The sequence below is a fragment of the Schistocerca piceifrons genome, chromosome 8 (genome assembly GCF_021461385.2).
Source record: "Schistocerca piceifrons isolate TAMUIC-IGC-003096 chromosome 8, iqSchPice1.1, whole genome shotgun sequence".
NCBI lineage: Eukaryota > Metazoa > Arthropoda > Insecta > Orthoptera > Acrididae > Schistocerca > Schistocerca piceifrons.
Window position 1 is genome coordinate 250,935,182 of NC_060145.1, and position 20,722 is coordinate 250,955,903.

The 20,722-nt window shown below is 39.5% G+C and overlaps 1 pseudogene; it reads right to left on the bottom strand.

The window, feature by feature from the left end:
* Nucleotides 1-1,721: 1,721 nt before the first annotated feature.
* LOC124712583 lies at nt 1,722-1,839 on the bottom strand (annotated as a pseudogene).
* Nucleotides 1,840-20,722: the final 18,883 nt, after the last annotated feature.

Consider the following 20,722-nt stretch of genomic DNA (forward strand, 5'->3'; position numbering starts at 1 on the left):
GGATAACAGACGTAAATAACGCTCAAGCTTGACAAAGGTCAGAATTCCCACATGAAGGTGAATATCGGATTCTCAGTAAGCAATGTGCTCTCCTCGGGTACTAATGCACATTTTGCACGTGTCATTCATGCTGGCTACCGTACTGTTGAGTTCTGGGGGATATTGTACCATTCCTCTCTCTAGACGGTTTTCAATTCTTGCACGTTTTGGCGAGGGGGTATCCGATGAGAAACGCGTCTGCCAAGAGTAACCCAGACATGCACTACAGGTTTCAGGTCCGGGGAGTATGCAGACCATTTCACACGTTTAAAATCTTCTCTTTCGAGTGTGTCCGACACCTGAGTGGTCTTGTATGGGTGGGTCGGGATCTATCGCACCCCTGAACGGAGATGATCCAGAATAATCTCCTTGTAATACCACTGTGCTGTAACGGTACCTTGCGCAATAGTAAGCAGCGGTATTCGGTCCTTATGCATAATGCCTGCCCATACCACAACGCCTAGGCCATTCATTAACATTTTGTGGTGTGTAACGCCTTTTCCTCTCTCTCTAGACTAATTGGTGGCGATAATTACTTGGCACATTGAAGCGGGATTCGCCGTAGAACATCACTCTGGACCACTGTTGTTGACCCCGACCAACATACTCCCTACACCAACGAACTCTACCTCGACGATAGCGCCGCTGAAGTGGGTTGCATTTAACAGGCTTCCGTGCATACAAACCAGGCTGATTTAATCACCGCGAAATCGTTCTGGCGGAGACAAGCGTATCAGCAGCGGTTGCAAGGTCTGGAGCGATCTGTCTAGTAGTGATATGTCTTTTCCTTCCCGCAACTAGGGCTACGTATCGATACTCACGCTATGCAGTGGTCCATCCACTACCATCTGTGTGCCTTCGCATAGCACTTCCACCTTCAGTGGCCTATTTTAATCGAAAGATGACAATTTTGAACACCTATTAATGTGACCACAGTACTGACACTTGACCGCCTTCGAGCTGTTCAGCTGCTCGCTCACGATCGTAATCACTCAAATGATGCCTAGCAAACATGTTGCCGTACCACACGGAATGTCGCACTAATCGAATTCACAACGACTTCGTCAAACACCGTACTACATGAACTGTCATATGAATACAGAGTGTCCATGCACAGGTTCCACTGCAGCTAATACGTCCCGCCCTCTACATTTCCTTTTAGTATCAGCGGTCAGGTATTTCGTAGCAGTTGTCGGTTGTTGTGTAGAAATTGACAGATGTTCCATGCCAAGCGTTAGTTGTTTCTTAGTAACAGTCAAGCAGTGTATCTTCGCAAGTAGGAACCATTTGAATCGACAAGTATCTGCATTTATTCCTTACACTACTCGAAGCGTGTTTGCATGTTGTCTTCTGAATGTGCAAGAAGTGCAGCTCTTTATCATTTCCGGCTGCTAGTCACCCAAATGGTCGATTTTGATGACGCTTATCACACAGTCGTAACACAATCTCGATTCAGTATACCACAATATATTAAACTCCGTCCGAACAGGCCATGAAGTCCCAACGGTACCGACCGGCCGCCATGTCATCCTCAGCCCACAGGCATCATTGGATGAGGGTATGGAGGGGCATGTGGTCAGCACACCGCCCTCCCGGTCGTTGTCAGTTTTAGCGACCGGAGCCGCTACTTCTGAATCAAGTAGTTCCTCAGTTTGCCTCACAAGGGCTGAGTGCACCCGGCTTGCCAACAGCGCTGGGCAGACCGGATGGTCACCCATCCAAATGCTAGCCCAGCCCCACAACGCTTAACTTCGGTAATCTGACGGGAACCGGTGTTACCACTGCGGCAAGGCCGTTGGCCTGCCACTCTATATAGTTCCTTATTATAAAGCCTCGCTTTTTGTGTTTCATGCTAGGATGTGGATATCCACCCTATGTTATGTCTAACAATCGAACGAGAAGAAATCTTAACGTAAGGCACATAATAAGATACTTTTCGCCTTGCACTTTATAAAGTAGCGGTGGAGATATGTAATGTTTCTATATAATTTATTCAATGTTGAAGAAGGTCAAGAATCCCGCTTTGCATTTTAGTTTATGATAAGACGCATATGATGCAGGTAATTTTATGTTTTCATTTCCAGTGCGCTCTCGAGACATACCACAGCACATCGCAGTGTGTTCTGAAAGAGTTCTGAATATCGGATTTGTGCTACAATTTGTTTGCATAAAATATTTAAAATAATATTTCTTGTGGAGCAGCAAATTCAAGGAAAGATAGATGTGCCAGAGAAGAATCTAACAACATATCAAACTTTCCGTCAATATCTAGGTAATTAGAGACGGACCACGAGCTTTTAATGTTTCAAGGATGGGGAAGGAAATCGACAGTGCCCTTTCAAAGGAATCATCACAAGATTTGCATGGAGCGATTCAGGGACATCATGAACAGCCTAAATTTGAATGGCCGGATACAAATCTGAATCGCCCTTCTCCAGAATACGAGTCCAGTGTCTTGATCACAGCGCTACCCGGCTCGACAATAATACAGGGTGTTAAGGGTATAAGTGGAAATACTGACTGAGGACAGTGTAATGAGCAGCATTATATCAGTATTTACTTCATTTACAGACTAATACTTATAGCTATTACGAGTAGTATGCTTTAAGGTTGATTATGACCTGCAATTACACGTGGCACAAGCTATCCATTAGCAACAGGTCAGTTATTCAAGAAAAGATGCGTGGACGCAAAACAGACAATCTATACTGAGAGGCTTAGTCCACTACATGGCGCAGTTATGATGTGCAAAAATCATCAGGTAGTTAACTGTGATGTGTCTGTGTGAAGATTCTTAGTCACAGAGAGAAAATAATCAACACTCTGAAGTGAGCACCAATTATTACAATATATATATATATATATATATATATATATATATATATATATATATATATATAATATAGTTAAGGCTCACCGGCCACTTGGCCATCTTCTTCTGCTGTGCGAATGCACAAACAGTGCCCGAACTCTTACGGGAATCGGCAACACGCCGCGAGTAATGAGTATAATGGGCGGGGGCACTACGAATGTAGTGCGGGACAATACGTTGAGAATGTGGGTTTCGCGGGAGGCGTGCCAGAGATAAATCCCTGCAGTCGCGCTATCCTCTGTGTCCTCGGTGGCTTAGCTGGATAGAGCGTCTGCCATGTAAGCAGGAGTTCCCGGGTTCGAGTCCCGGTGGGGGCACACATTTTCATCTGTCTCCGTTGACGTATGTCAACGCCTGTAAGCAGTTAGGGGTGTTCATTTCGTTGTAATTATTACAATACCTGCACATATGCCCTTAACATACAGTATAAAGAACGATCACGCCTAGCCTGGAGAAAATATTCAGCAGTCTAGTGAGGAATTAGATATTCGAGAAACTGATGTGAACGAAGGGCTGAAACATTACAATAACATCTACAAAGATCAGTTGGGAGTAATAAAAGAGCAGAATTGTATTACGAATTGCTACTTCCAGGTAATAGTTAAACAGTGAAGGTGATCAGCAACTTCGGTCTTAAACTTCACTTAAAAAGGTTTTCTAGATTTATTATGAGCACTTAATTTTTATTCCCACTGTACATTACTAGCCAGTCTTCCAATACTTTATTGCTAATCTTCTCGCTATTTCCGTTGCACGGTACATTAACAAAGGCTACTTCTACAGTGAAGAGCCAAAGAAACTGGTAAACCTGCTTGATTCGTGTAGGGCTCCCGCGAGCACGCACAAGTGCTGCAACACGAGTGGCATGGACTCAACTAATGTCTGAAATCTCGAGGAATTCACACCATGAATCCTGCAGGGCTGTCCATAAATCCGTAACCACACGAGGGAGTGGAGATCTTTTCTTAAGAGCACGTTGCAAGACATCCCAGACAGGTTCAGTAATATTCATGTATGGGTAATTTGGTGGCCAGAGGAAGTATTTAATCTCAGAATAGTGTTTCTGGAGCCACTCTGTAGCAATTCTGGTCGTGCGGGGTGTCGCAAGTCCGTCGGAATGCACAATGGATATGAATGGATGCAGGTGATCGGACAGGACGCTTACGCACATGTAACCTGTCAGAGTCGTATTTAGACGTATCAGGGGTACCATATCACTGCAATTACACATGCCCCACACCGTTACAAAGCCCCCACCTGCTTGAACTGTCCCCTGCTGACATGCAGGGTCCATGGATTCAAGAGGTTGTCTCCACACCCGTACATATCCATCCGTTTGATACAATTTGAAACGAGAGTCATGACACCAAGCAACATGTTTTCAGTCATCAACAGTCCACAGTCGGTGTTGACGGGCCCAGGCGAAGAGTGAAGCTTTGTGTCATGCAGTCATCAAGGGTACACGTGCGTACATTCGGCTCCGAAAGCCCATATCGATTGTGTTTCGTTGAATGGTTCGCACGCTAACACTTGTTGATGGCCCGGCACTGAAATCTGGAGCCTTTTGTGGAAGGGTTGCACTTCCATTACGTTGAACGACTCTTCTCAGTCGCCGTTGGTCCCGTTCTTGCAGGATCTTGCTCCTGCCACAGCGATGTCGAAGATTTAATTTTTTACCGGATTCCTGATATTCACAGCGAAATGGTCATACGGGAAAATTCCCACTTCATCGCTCTCTCGGAGATGCTGTGTCTCATCGCTCGTGCACCGACTATAATACCACGTTCAACCCAATTAAATCTTAATAACCTGCCATTGTAGCAGCAGTAACCGATCTAATAACTGCGCCAAACACTTGTTGTCGTATATAGGCGTTGCCGTATTCTGCTTGTTTACATATGTACAGGGTGTTTCAAAAATGACCGGTATATTTGAAACGGTAATAAAAACTAAACGAGCAGCGATAGAAATACACCGTTTGTTGCAATATGCTTGGGACAACAGTACATTTTCAGGCAGACAAACTTTCGAAATTACAGTAGTTACAATTGTCAACAACAGATGGTGCTGCGGTCTGGGAAACTCTATAGTACGATATTTTCCACATATCCACCATGCGTAGCAATAATATGGCTTAGTCTCTGAATGAAATTACCCGAAACCTTTGACAACGTGTCTGGCGGATTGGCTTCACATGCAGATGAGATGTACTGCTTCAGCTGTTCAATTGTTTCTGGATTCTGGCGGTACACCTGGTCTTTCAAGTGTCCCCACAGAAAGAAGTCACAGGGGTTCATGTCTGGCGAATAGGGAGGCCAATCCACGCCGCCTCCTGTATGTTTCGGATAGCCCAAAGCAATCACACGATCATCGAAATATTCATTCAGGAAATTAAAGACGTCGGCCGTGCGATGTGGCCGGGCACCATCTTGCATAAACCACGAGGTGTTCGCAGTGTCGTCTAAGGCAGTTTGTACCGCCACAAATTCACGAAGAATGTCCAGATAGCGTGATGCAGTAATCGTTTCGGATCTGAAAAATGGGCCAATGATTCCTTTGGAAGAAATGGCGGCCCAGACCAGTACTTTTTGAGGATGCAGGGACGATGGGACTGCAACATGGGGCTTTTCGGTTCCCCATATGCTCCAGTTCTGTTTATTGACGAAGCCGTCCAGGTAAAAATAAGCTTCGTCAGTAAACCAAATCCTGCCCACATGCATATCGCCGTCATCAATCCTGTGCACTATATCGTTAGCGAATGTCTCTCGTGCAGCAATGGTAGCGGCGCTGAGGGGTTGCCGCGTTTGAATTTTGTATGGATAGAGGTGTAAACTCTGGCGCATGAGACGATACGTGGACGTTGGCGTCATTTGGACCGCAGCTGCAACACGGCGAACGGAAACCCGAGGCCGCTGTTGGATCACCTGCTGCACTAGCTGCGCGTTGCCCTCTGTGGTTGCCGTACGCGGTCGCCCTACCTTTCCAGCACGTTCATCCGTCACGTTCCCAGTCCGTTGAAATTTTTCAAACAGATCCTTTATTGTATCGCTTTTCGGTCCTTTGGTTACATTAAACCTCCGTTGAAACTTCGTCTTGTTGCCACAACACTGTGTTCTAGGCGGTGGAATTCCAACACCAGAAAAATCCTCTGATCTAAGGAATAAACCATGTTGTCCACAGCACACTTGCACGTTGTGGACAGCACACGCTTACAGCAGAAAGACGACGTACAGAATGGCGCACCCACAGACTGCGTTGTCTTCTATATCTTTCACATCACTTGCAGCGCCATTTGTTGTTGAAAATTGTAACTACTGTAATTTCGAAAGTTTGTCTGCCTGAAAATGTACTGTTGTCCCAAGCATATTGCAACAAACGGTGTATTTCTATCGCTGCTCGTTTAGTTTTTATTGCCGTTTCAAATATACCGGTCATTTTTGAAACGCCCTGTATGTATTTGAATACGTGCCTGTACCTGTTTCTTTGGCGCTTCAGTGTGTATTCACAAATGATATGATGCAGTCCTGATTTTTCAATAATTTTTCTCTCATTTCTAAACGTCACGTCATATTTGTTTCTCTGTTTTCCTTACATTTACTGTGACGAAACAGATCGTTTTTCAATATATCTTCACGGTTTTTTTGTTACTTATAGTGATACAGAAGGGTATTTAGAGCAAAAAATTGAGATCGAGAAATCATGTAGAAACACACTCATCCAAAGAAACTGCAGAGCACCAGGAATATGAGCAACGACTGCCTACTGTCGCCTGAATTGCCGGGAGTTTCGTAGACGAAAGGGTAACATTAGTGCAAGAACCTTTTAAAGGAATGGGGATATACAAGTTTTAGTGACAGCCGACTCTCTCTCTACGAAATCAATTCACTCTAACACGGTATGCAATATAAGCTCTGTTCACATACCATGGCGGGCCCATCGGAACCAACCGACCGCCGTGTCATCCATCGGTTGTGTCATTAGATCCGGCTTGGAGGGGCGTTGGGACAACATACCGCTCTCCCGGCCGTTGCCAGTTATGACCTGGAGCCGCTACCACTCCGTCAAGTAGCTTCTCCATTGGCGTCACGAGGCTGACAACTGAGTGCATTCCGTTCCAATCCTCCCACCAAGGAAAAAACACTGGCAGTTGAAACGTAACAGTCCTTTTTTCGCACTATTCCGAAGCTAATTTGCATCGTTTGATTAACTGCTATGTCATTAGGTGGGATCCATATGCTTACTTTTGTCTATTAAGCTCTGCAATGTGATCTGAAACAAGTTCATGTCAATGTATTCGCTAATAGTACCTGCATTCATTGATAGGGCCACGTATCGTCGATTCTTTTCACTGCAATTAGCACTATTCTTTTACAAACAATTCGATGACGAAAAAAGCAACAAATAGAGTAAACTGTTTTTTATAATGTTAGAAACCTGTTACAGCTCTGTTTGTCGTCCTGTCAGCGTGCCATATTATTGTTTAACATAACATGTAATTACTTCGTAATTACTGTAGTTCACAGTGAGAGAGTAACTTGAGAATGTAAACGAAGTGCTTATTTAGGCTACTGGATTATGTATCGAAATTCCGTCTATACTAAGAAATAATGTACTCATATTTTAGGAAGGAAACATAGTGAGAGTACTTGAGACAATTTAGTTTCAGTTCAGTTGCGTGAGTGTGTGTGAGCGTATGTGTTCCACTGCTGACAAAAGCCATTGGCCGAAAGTTTTAAGAGTGAAAATCTTTTTGTTGTGCCTATCGGCGACTCAGCATCTCTGCTGTATGGTGAGTAGCAACTTTCCTTCTCATAACATTGTTGAATTACACCCTTCCAACTTCAATAACTTTTATTTCAATTACCTTTTTCGAAACTAATATTCGTAAAGTTTTGTACTTTGATTTATTTTGTTTTTCGACTGTTATTACCCTTAGCAAGGCCTGTGAACAATTAACATGGCTACAGGCTGATAAGTGTAGAGATTATCATACCTTGCGTTTATTGCAACAGCTTCTCAATCATTGCATTCCTTGCTGCTTGTCTTCAACCTTTATGCTACTGTCTAAACAACACAACAGAAAAAAATCGTTCAAATGGCTCTGAGCACTATGGGACCTAACATCTGAGGTCATCAGTCCCCTAGAACTACTTAAACCTAACTGACCTAACGACATCACACACATCCATGCCCGAGGCAGGATTCGAACCCGCGACCGTAGCGGTCGCGCGGTTCCAGACTGAAGCGCCTAGAACTGCTCGGCAACAACGGTCGGCAACACAACTGACATACTCATGCTTAACAAAGTTAAGTCCTCAGTGTACCACTGCACAACACCGTCATGTTCTCTAAATCATTTTCTGTATCAGGAATCCGACTTTCAAACGATCTTCCTCAAAACATTAGCGAAATTAAAATCCTTTCAAACTTCAAAAGACACATGATGGCCCATTTAATGTTACAATAGCTATCTCTTTTTGCAGCTATCTCTCATCAACAATCCCCTTTCATCACTTTTCTCTTCCCTTGTTTATAAAGCTCTCTACTGAAGTTCTCTTCCTTCCTAGGTGGTATTGTCACTTTCATTTTCATCCTCTCTTCTTTCTTATCCCTTGATTTCTTCTAATACTAAACAAAGCTTCAAAAGTGCTAAACTAATCAATATTATTCATTAATACTTGCATTATTTTTTTAGTATCATTACTGTTACTATTATTATTATCACTATTATAATCATTGAAAATATTTAGTTTTTGTTAATAGTGTGAATTATTATTATTGAGTTTGTTATGTAAGAACTAACTGATATCGTTCTTAATTCCTCCATTATTTTATTACTGTTAGTGGTACAACCATTGTTATTGCCAATTATTATTTTTATTAATAATGCAATTTATTATTATTGTGATAGCTATGTACAGTTTTTTGTATGTGTTGTTCCTGGTCATATGTAAGAGAGGGCCTTAAGACACGAATGTTGTTAGGCTAAATAAGCAATAAATGAATAAATAAATATATATTTGTGGAACATGAAAAAAGCTTAGAGATAGTATAAAAGATAGCAAGAATTTTGCTGAGTTTCCTGTGACTGGTGTCAAAATTAAAGGTGCCACTGGAAAAGTAGCAAAGTTTCTAAACTAGATGGTGGTATTAGGCTAGTTCATGAGTCTAGACATGTGCACAAGTACTTGGAGAGAGAGAGAGACTGAGCACCCCGAAAACACAGATGAGTTACTGATAAATTTGAGAATGTAAAATATGTGACTAGTCTTGACTTAACTTGTGGTTTTATATCACACTGAATTAGAATACGACTCTAGAAAAAATACTGCATTTTTACATAGTGGTAAGTGTTTTCAGTATTTTGTGGTTCCATTTGGGTTGAATGTTTCTGTAGCTGAATTTATTATGGGGTTCGATTTTGTTGTAGTGAAGGGACTTTTAGCCAAATTAACTATTTATGTGCATGATATTCTATTATCCACTAAGACCTGGAAGGACCATATGTGTTCTTCAAGGGAAAACAATGAAATGAGCATGTGGTATTGTTGGTGTGAAGGCTCCATCCTGGGAAGTTCGGCCACCGAGTGCAAGTCTTATTTCACTCGATGCCTCATTGGCCGACTTACGTGACAGTAATGAGGATGAAATGATGATGAGGAAAACACAACACGCAGTCCACAAGTGGTGAAAATCACCGACTCGGCCGGGAATCGAACCTGGGCTAGCTGCATTGGAGGCAAGCACGTTATCAAGCAGCTAAGCAAGCGGGCTCTTTAAGGGAAACTGGGGAGAAATTGAGATAGGGATTTATGACTTTGAAGTTACAGCAATCCAAATCTGCTGTGAAACAACCTCAATGTCTTGGCCAGAAAATAATAGAGGAGGGAATTTTGCCTGATAATGAGAAAATCCAAGTCATTGTGAAATTTTCGAAGATGGAGATAAAATCGTTCATTGATTTTGAAGGTTTCTATAGAAAGTAAGTCAGGACTCTAGCTTTAAATACGCTTTGCTTAAACAATCTGTTGAAAAAGAATGACATACGAGAATGCAGTGAGGAATGTTAAATTGCCTATGCAAGAATAACTTAGTAACAGTGGAATTCTACATAGACCAGATCTTTCATTGTTATTCTGTTTAATGACTGAATGCAGTGATTTAGACTTGGGTGTTCACTTGTCTCAGAAAAAAGTAGTAAATGAAGCTACAGAACATCATTCAGTTACATTCAATAGCAAAATTTTACAGATACATGAGAAGAATTACATCATAACAGAAAACGAATTTTTAGCAGTAGTTTGGGAATTCAATAATTTCAGGAATTATTTACTTCGTCATAACGCTAAAGTTTGTTAGAAGCATAAACCATTGCATTATATAAAGGAATGATTTGATTTGATTTGATTTTTATTGTTGTAGAGACCTCAGAGATCATCTGAGGCATTACATTAGTCAATATTACACAGTATAAATGTTACACAAATAATTACAAAAACAAGAAAAATATTACACAATATAAATATTACACAAACAATTATAGTACCTTCACACAAATATAAACAGAGAAATTTCTGGTGCAAATTGATATTGCATAGTAAATTTACCCAATTACAGACTTACTCAGATACAGAAGCATATACAAACTGATCACATGAAGTGTAGTCATACCATATTCTTTTCCTCTCTTAAAAATTCATCAGTTTCATAAATGCTGAGCTCAAGAAGAAATTCCTTTACTTTATTTTGAATTGTTAAACTGGAAGATCCCTGATATGTTGGGTATAGCATTAACAATTTCATGGACTTGTATAGGAAGCACTTTTGTGTAATTTTATAGTTCCTGCTTGTTTCTTGTGTTAGAATAATAATAATAATAATTATTATTATTATTATTATTATTATAAGGAAAACTGTATAGTGGGAAGATCTCCATGCAGGTAGTTTATTTCCATCAGTTTGATTACAGAGGACAGTATGTTAAAGGAAAAGAGAATGTTATTGGTAATGCTTGTCTAGGTTATCTGTGGGAAGGAGGGGTGATGGTGAATGTGGGAATGAATAACAAGAGAGAGATTTCAAAATTGTTCACATGCAGGGTGAGTCAAGAGCAAAGTTACATGCTTTGAGACGTGATAGTATTAGTGATTGTGAACAAAAAAGTTCACATGGACATATGCCCCATTGCTAATGGTTTCCGAGATAGAACATGTTTAATATTACTTTTTTACGTTTTTCTTTATTAACTCGAAAACCACGCAGTCCAACGAAAACGTGTCTCAGAACACAATGGAACTAAATTAAATTTGGTACAAAAAAGGTCGTATTTATTTATTGTCTAGGACTAATAGTCTGCACAGAGAGATTGCGGGATTATTGAAAATCTCATGCGACACTCATGCACTGTAGCTCAAGTACTTTTTGTAGGTCAGTTTGAAATAGTTTTCCGACTTGATGGACCACAAGCATCCTGTATCAAAATGTTCGTCTCAACTTCCTCTATATTACTTTGGTTCGTTGCAAACAATTTCAATGAATAACACAGAAAATAAGTAGAAATGAACATTTAAAGTGTTCTATCTCGGAAACCATTTTGAATAGGGCAAATGTCCAAATCAAGTTTTTTGTTCAGAATCAGTAATGCATTCATCTGTCAAAACATGTACCTTTCCTCCTGACTCACCCTGTATATGAAAAAATGACCCAGTAGATAACGGCAGCGATTGAAATATGAGAAAGATATCAGGAGATTTTTCAATCTACTCAAAGGAAACCAAAGTCATGGTGATAACTGAAAGTTAGTTAAAAGTTACTTGGGGAAAAAAGGTTGTGAGAAAGTAAAATTATAAAGCTCACAAAGGTATATTATTCTATAGACAGTGCACATACTGACCAATTCAAAATCCTTTGGTCTGAACAGCATACTGACACACACATTAAGTACATGCATGAAAGCATTGGTCAGTGTGATTAATTGAAATGCTTACAGATAATTCAAGGAAGTTTTTATTTCCACAATGTTGCTAGGAGAGTCAGGAAATGTCTTACCATATGTGACAGATGTCAGAGAGTCACAATTAACAGACAAACATGTAGAGGTTATTTGCAAAATGTAATTCCTAACAAACAAATGAACCTATTTGGTGTTGATCTATTTGGCCAAATGCCTAAGGCAAAAGAAGGATCCTGTTATATATTTCTCTGATAGGGTTATTTTCTAAATTCATTAAACTTTATCGTTTGAAGATAGCTACTAGCAGGAAAATTATAGCCAAGATTACGTAAGATTGTTTTCACAGTGGTGGTATTCCAAATGCCATTCTTTCTGTCATTGGAAGTCAATTAATGTAAAATTTTTGGAAGGAATTTACTGACTGTTGTAACTAAAACACATACTTATTCGTGTTTACTCACCATCTTGTAATCCTACTGGGAGATATATATGAGGAAGATTGTCTGTTGGTGCAGAGTTTAATGTAGCAAAGATCATTCACACTGGATAGATTATATTGGTTGCCTGCAGATGCAATAAACAGTGTACAGCACACCCAACTGCTTTTTCTAAGTTTAATTTTCATAATGTAAGATTATATCTGTAGTTGAGAGAGAACAGAGTTAGGTAGTTCATGGAACAACACTGCAGTGTCAACAGAGTGAAATCTTCACAATTTAAGATAGAGAACTTGTGTCAACTACGAATTGTGCCATGCCAGAGTTTATAATCAGTGAGATTATGAAGTTTTTTGAGATATATGTTGGATCATTTGAAATTTTAGAAAATCCTCCTTGAAATGCACGCAAACTTACATATCCAGAATCTAGGAAACTTTATGGACTTAGGAATGTAACATAGCCAAAACTATACAGACACAAAAACTGAACTGAAAACAAATATATATTATTTCTTTTACCTGAAATTACATGATATACTACATTCTGCATTTCCTCAGGGAGATACACACTCATTAGTGCATCATGCTTGTGGGAAACACAAGGCCCGAGCCATGTGGCACTTACTTCTACAGTAATGTATTTGTGATACCACATATCTTCTTATGCTGTCCTATATCTCTAACTTGCACTCCTCTGTTTATACACTTATATCTTTGGTTTCTAAACTTTGATACTTGGATGTGCATATTTATGGTGGAATATGTAACTTTGATTGTGAAGAAGAAATTGGATTTCCCTACATGCATATACTGCTATTACATTTATATCATGTATAATTCTGCCATGCTAAGATAGAAGGTTTTGATTACATCATGTCAAACTTATGAGTCATGGACCAACTGTACTCTGTCACAGGTCTGGCAAACTAATTGGTGTATCCACCTAAGACTTCAATAACTCTTATCACTATGATATATAGTATCTGATCAGCTATCAAGAACAGTCTTACTGCATTTGTCTTGACAATTCATGTATTTCCAAACAGTTTGAACCACATAGTGAGATAATTAATAATTTACAATTGAGAATTCTTGAAGTTTAACACGTTTTGGAGTGGATTTTACATACATACATTGAGCACATAATTACTTATGAGGAACAGATTTATTTAGCTATGTTGGACACAGTGATACACTGATGATTGTGGATACACTCTATTACGCTACACTATGGCACTTTATGTGAATGAGGAGCCACTGCTTTATTTATTTTTTCAGATCACTATTGCTTTCACTTTTGAATTATTCTGCTGACTTTGCGATATGTGCTGGTATATGGAATGGAAACTGGACTTTAACAACTGAAGATATTATTTATCAAGTTAAAACTGTACCTGGCTTCCTAATGGGTAATCATAGAGGATGTTAGCATTTGGCCTAGTCTAAACTGCACCAGACTGCTTATTGTTCTGCATTTCACTTATCTAGTTAGAGAGTTTTGTGCTGCTGCCTACCTTGATTTCTACAAATATTGAGTGAAGGACATACTTCTGTTTTGTGAGTTGCAATATATGTCATAAACACAGATGACACACAGCAGTTATATTTTGTTCATTGGTCATTCTGCCATAAGGGAATGAGAGGCATAAACTGATATTGACATTTTGGCATTATTCTTATGATTACATACTCTGCACTTACTAGTTACTGTGACAAATCGTTGAACTTACTACCAGAAACATGTATATGCATACTTACATTTATGAACTGTGGTATTACTTATGTATAATGTTGAGGAGGTAACGATGATGCTGTGGTGAGAAATGACACTATGGTACACAAGCAGATGTATAACATTGTAGTACTGCAGATTCTTTGATATGAAGTTGACAACTCATGTCATTGCATTGCTATGTGCTCATCATTACATGTTTTTGATAAAGAAACACTGAGACAGGAAACGTAGGATCTGTTTATTCTACATCCATGCTACTTGAAGTGTGTTTTGATGAAGGAAGAGAAGGATAGTTTTGTTTTTGGTTTTATCTTTGAAATTTGAACATTTGTTGGTTATGTAACCATGAAACAACATCTATAAATTTGGATGTAGTCAACAGCACCAAAAGATTTAGAGGTAGAGATGTTAATTATTTATTTATACATGCATATGCTTAAATCTGAGATTTTTGAAATGATTTTTCGTTACTTGACAAATGAAGTATATATCAACATTACTGTGTATGTACATATAATTTTTGCTTAGGTTTAGGTATGCAATTGTTAAATTCAGAATTTTCATTTATATTTGAAATATGCACTAGCACAATTGCTATGAACACAACTGATTTACGTTATTTACCTAATTTATACAATTGATATGTGACTTCTTATGTAGTTGTATAAACTGACACACTTTTATTTGTAACGTACTTACTTACACATAATGTTGATATGATACATTAAGATTATTCTAATTGCGATATACACTAATACTGGTTTGCTGCATATTGGAGAGAGAGATATTACATTTTACTTGAAATGCCCTGTAATAGAGAGGAAGAGAACTGACACTGATATGCCCTGTTTGGAAAGAAAAGATATATTTGAATGTACATGTTCTATGTTGAGAAAATATTGATAGCTTATTGTATGTGCTTTTAGCAATAGGAAGAGACTGATGGTTGATCGACTGTGAATGTGAGTAAATAGAGGGAAATGATAGACTGATAATAATTGGCTATGAAATCTTGTGTAGGGAGATCTATGGTACTATCAGTATGTGTTATGTTTGAAGTGAAAGAGTGAGATATTAGTTGCACTTGCCTACCTGGAAATGAAAATGAGAAGATAGGTTGGATCTGTCTGCCTTAATCCAAAACTACTGAAAATGAGTTATGTCAAGGAAAAAGACTTATTCTGTATTTTATAAGGGAAAGCTGAAAAATTTGTTTTTTATACATAGTATTACTGTGTCACATGACCCATCACTTCTAGAGGATATATTGTTTGTATTCTAATTACTGTCATATGTTGAACATATACGTTATTGTACTTTGTTGACTGTTTCATGGATTGCCTGCAGAAGTTTTGTCCCCATGTGGTTGTACACTAATTTCGGGTGGGAGGAGGGGATCGTTATTAAAATGTAGCAGTCCATTTTCATGTGACTTCAAAGTTAATTCGGATAGCTTGATTAATTGATGTTTCATCAGGTTGGACCGATTCATGTAATTTCGCCTTTTGAGCTCTGTAATGTGATTTTCAACAACTTCATGTCAAAATATTCTCTGATAGTAGTCCCATCCACTGATAGGAAGATATATCGTCGATTTGTTTAACCACAATTAGCACTTTTCATTTACAACCATCGGATTACAAAAACAGTAAAAAATATATATTGTGTTTTTATAATGTTAGAAACCTGATACAACTCTGTTTGTAATACTGATAACTTTCAGTACTGTCGTTTAACATAATGAGATCTAATTATTTCGTAATTACTATAAGGCCCAATGCAAAACTAAGCAGTGAATGTAAACGAAGTATTTGTTTGAGATACTGGATTATATATTGAAATGCCTTCTACACTAAGAAATAATGTACTCATATTTGAAGCAGGAAACATGGTAGGAATATCTGGGTAGCTTCAGTGCAGTTAACAAAAACGTAATGAGCAATATTTGTCTGAATCATTTCCCTTATTCTTCCATGAAAACAGCAGATATGTATCCTGTTGCATATATTAGAACTATAGCCACTAAAAGATAACATATTTTCGTAATTTTGAACAACTTCTGTGATTTTAACTAACAAAATTACTATATACAACAACGTTCCCATTGTTGGCGAAAGTATATAAGAACCACGAGAAATCGCACGAGGAGGCCCAATACAATGTGAGATTTTAAGCTGCACTGCACGCTGTAACATCAAGTCAAGAAATAAACAAGATTCAGACTTTTAAATATAAGTACACCTAAATCGCTTTTTGTCCTTTCACGTTATTGGAGAATCCTGATGTTCTCTGGCCTCTCATCACTGAAAAAATTAACTGGACGAATCAACTGCGGCGGAGCAGCGAAAAGAACTCCACGCAAACATGTTTTAACAATCTGAGTTACACCAGTGCAACTTCAAGAACTTTTATTTCAGATACCTCATTCAGGATGAGTATTCGTAAGGACTTTTAGTTTTATTTATTTATTTTTTCACCAGTTATTGTCACCAGGAAGCCGGTTACACCGTACAGTACCGGAAATCAAAACCAGCTCCTCTGTATTGGAATCTGCCGCTCTGACCACGCAGCTACGGAAGCGGACAGGAGTGTATGCAATAAATACACGAAATTTCAACCTTCGTTACAATGTCGAGCCAAAACCCCAGTGAAATTTCGCCCTGCAGTGGAGTGTCTACTACTTTGAAATTATTTCTAGCCGATTAAACCTGTGTGTCGGCATACGATTTCAAGCTACCAGAACGGTTTCATAAGGCAAAATATTCGAGCCGGAATCCTAATAAAATAACATGAATCCTTTGAGAGGTTTCATAAGGCAAAATATTCGAGCCAGAATCCTAATTTAAAAAATGTTCAAATGTGTGTGAAATCTTATGGGACTTAACTGCTAAGGTCATCAGTCCGTAAGCTTACACACTACTTAACCTAAATTATCCTAAGGACAAACACACACACCCATGCCCGAGGGAGGACTCGAACCGCCGCTGGGACCAGCCGAATCCTAATAAAATAACATGAATCATTTGAGAGGTGGAACTACCTGTCTGTGTATCACAGTTATTGTAGATATCCTTGTTCACTAAAAAAAAGCGAACAATTATGAAAACATCATTACCACTTTCACGCTATAAAGTCACATGATCCATAATATTTTGAATATATCACTGCGTGTAAAAATTTTATTACCATCGAAATTAAAGGATATAAGTTGTAAAATTCCACTTTTTTGGAAGTTAAATGCCGCAGTACGTATTTGTGTTAGATTATGTTACAAAAAGTGCTAAAAGTGGCCCACTTTCACAGTATATTTTGAAACTCTTTGAATAGTATCGCAATAAAGATAACACTACTCCGTAGAGTAGTTCAGTATCGGAGAGCGAAAGAACACTTCAAAGCCCTTTCGGGGAGGAAATAAACAAGCATGTGGCATCTTTAGCTGGGACTCCTCTCCGTCCTTGGTAGGGACGCGTGTCGGCGTCTGTCAACGGGTTCGTCTCCCTTGACGCCAGCCTGAGGTACCAGAGATCACTGACGGACGGTAAAGAGCCGGGGCGGACTCATTACACGGGGATAAATACAGACCTCGCCGGCGTGAGTGATGGAGGAGGGCGGCTGCCTCTCACACCGGACACGGCCGCACTGTGTTTTCCCTCGCTCTTATTACGGGGACCGGGAGACACGTTACATCACGGGCGTGTACTCTTGGCCTGCGTCCCGGTTACCAGAAATTATGGCTCCGCCGGGCTCAACGCGTGGACCAAACTGCCGGTCACCGGACGGCGCCGTAAAATTACGAATTTCACGTACGCGTGGAAATTTTAGTGTGAGTTGCGGCGGAGCTGTACAGGTGGCAGAAGAGGGAAAGTTGACGGCGTTGTCTTTAGAGGTGGAGCATCAGGCGGTGGACCGTTGGAAGACTTTGCCTGTGCATATCCCGGAAGTAATTTAAGGAAATTACGGAAATTTAAAATGAGAATAGCCATAGGAGACAGTTAGATAATGTTAGGCATTGAGTATTTGATGCTTACGATAAACATGATGGCTTCAGTAGGGTAGTGACATAGGAACTAGGCTGACTGACCATGAACGCAGCTGGAGGGGAGGAGGGGGGGGAGGTTGCACCATTGTGACATTACGACGCCACATTTGCTGAGCATGTAATGAGTGAGGGCCAGAACTACCATCCACAGTCCTATGTCCTTCACTTAGCAAACAAAAACAAACATCTAGCCCACAGTCCTGATATAATCCTAAATGACCAAGCACAGCTTAATAATTTCTCTCTTTCAAACATCACATGATCCTCTCAGTTTTTCCATTACTGTGTAGTCCTTTGTGTATCTCCACTCCGTGTATTTACTGGTTTCTTTTATTTTACTGAAATGCCTGTGTACTCCATATACTCTGTAGTTACAATTGTCAATTCTTTCATTTAATGACTCTCCGAATCACTTTCCACGTTTAATACCTTTTGAAGTTGTCAAGCCCTAATTTTATTTTATTTTACTTGTTTATTTAATGTTAATTATTTTACTGGTACGGTTTTTCGTTTATAGTGCTAATGTTTTTCCTGTTTGCTGCCGTTACAGTATTATCTATTGTTTAACTGTCCGCAGCTCGTGGTCTTGCGGTAGCGTTCTCGCTTCCCGCGTACGGGGTCCCGGGGGGGGGGGGGGGTCAGGAATTTTCTCTGCCTCGTGATGGCTGGGTGTTGTGTGTTCTTCATCATCATTAATTTGCAAGTCGCCGAAGTGGCGTCAACCAAAAAGGACTTGCAATACGGCGGCCTAACTTCCCCTCATGGGGCCTCCCGGCCAACACTGCCATACAATCATTTCATTTCATTTGTTGTTTAACTCTTTAACCTTTAAACTGCAGTATCACCACACTGTCAAAGGTGACATTTACTACATCATGTAGCTCCATTTTCCTGCACTTATTCATTTCTGTTTATCGTATTGAGACTGATTATATACTCCATAATAATTTCATTTTATTTTATTGAGTGTGTTTGTTAATGTAAACTGCTAGGTAGAACGGTACCCTGTGTCAATGTTAATGATTTTCCTGTTTGCTCCCTTTATGTTTATTTATTGCTCAACCTTTTACCTTCTAGACTGTATTACCACCACACTGTTACAGGTGTAATTTGCTGTGCCTCTGTCCCTCAATCTAAATTTGTAACATCTTTGCAACGTTGTCTACAAGCATTATAACTTCTTATTTTTTCAAGTTAAATTTTATGTGGGTATTCAATAGTGAGGTCTCAAATTAGTTTAGTGCGACATTCGTCTTCACAATATGTGTTAACAGGGACACTGAAACGCAAAGATTAACAGCGAGTAAGCAGCAGTGATGCATGGCTGTGCCAGGCAGCACGGGCCAGCACGGTGCTGTCGTTGCTGGATTACTGGCTATTCTTCGTGTTTTACAGCCCCATCAATACATATCGATAAAATTATTTTAGCACTAGACTAATTTGTGACCGTTCTACGCAACTGACACGTAAAATTCCTCTTTAAAAATCATTTTGTTTGTAGCGGTAATCAAATCGAGGCTTTCTGTCGACACTAGGCGTCGCATGAAACACGTGACGAGCAGCTTTTGTTTGGGCTGAATGCAGCTACGCAATGAAAAATCGAAATTGCAAATATGTGCCGAAAGAGCAGAGAAAATGAGACTGAGGACTTCGACAGAGACACCCTTTGTATACAATTGACTCTGAGACACAGCTGAACTTACTGAAAGAGAACAAATGTTGTTTTCCATCATTTCGATGTTAATGGTAAGAAACGTGGAGGCAGTTCATTATTCCGTACACCACCGTTCTCTGTTATACCTCGAACTTCCCCACTGTAGGTGCTGATTCACACACTCTACGGGACGTTAATTTCAGCCGTCCTGTTGGCATTGTTTACGGCTACTTTGAAACATCTTCGTTTTTAGTATGAATGTAATTACGTAACTGGTAGCCGTCTGCAACACAACTGTTAGAATGGGAATGGCATGCGAATGTGCATTTTATTTCGTCACTTACACGTTTGCCCTGTACTGAACTTTACTGATTGCGAGAATGTAAACTGTCAATGACTTTAAACCAAACCAAAACTGCAAGAATTTACGTATCACAAAACTGAGTCTGATGCAACACTATTGATTTGAAATTGGCCCTGGCAATAAAACAAAACTTGATCCATTTGGCCTTAACGTCTCGTCAAATGTATAAATGAGCAGCTGCAGTGTCCCATGCACTCAGTCTGTGAGATATGGTGGAGAACTTGGAGGTTTAACTGAGAACCCTGTGCTTAATTAATGCTGTCCCTGAAGTAATAAAATTTCTTACCTTTACCTGCGAATGGTAACGCTCTTCGCACTGCTATCTGTTCGTACTCTAAATTGTATAGTTAGCAAACAGCTATTGTGCAAGGCTGTTTAGCACACATTTTAATTTAAGTCGAATACGACTGAGACAATAAGTTCTGGAGCAAAATAATTAATCAAAAACGACATGGATCTGGGAACTGTCTTGATAAGCAAGAATATGGCACTAACTTTAAAAATTGTATTTTGACTCTTTGAAAATTAACAATGCTCACAATTAACACTCAATGAAGTGATTATACAGTACATTAACAAAATCATTGGATGTGAGTACTATACATTGCCTCCATCATCACTTATGGA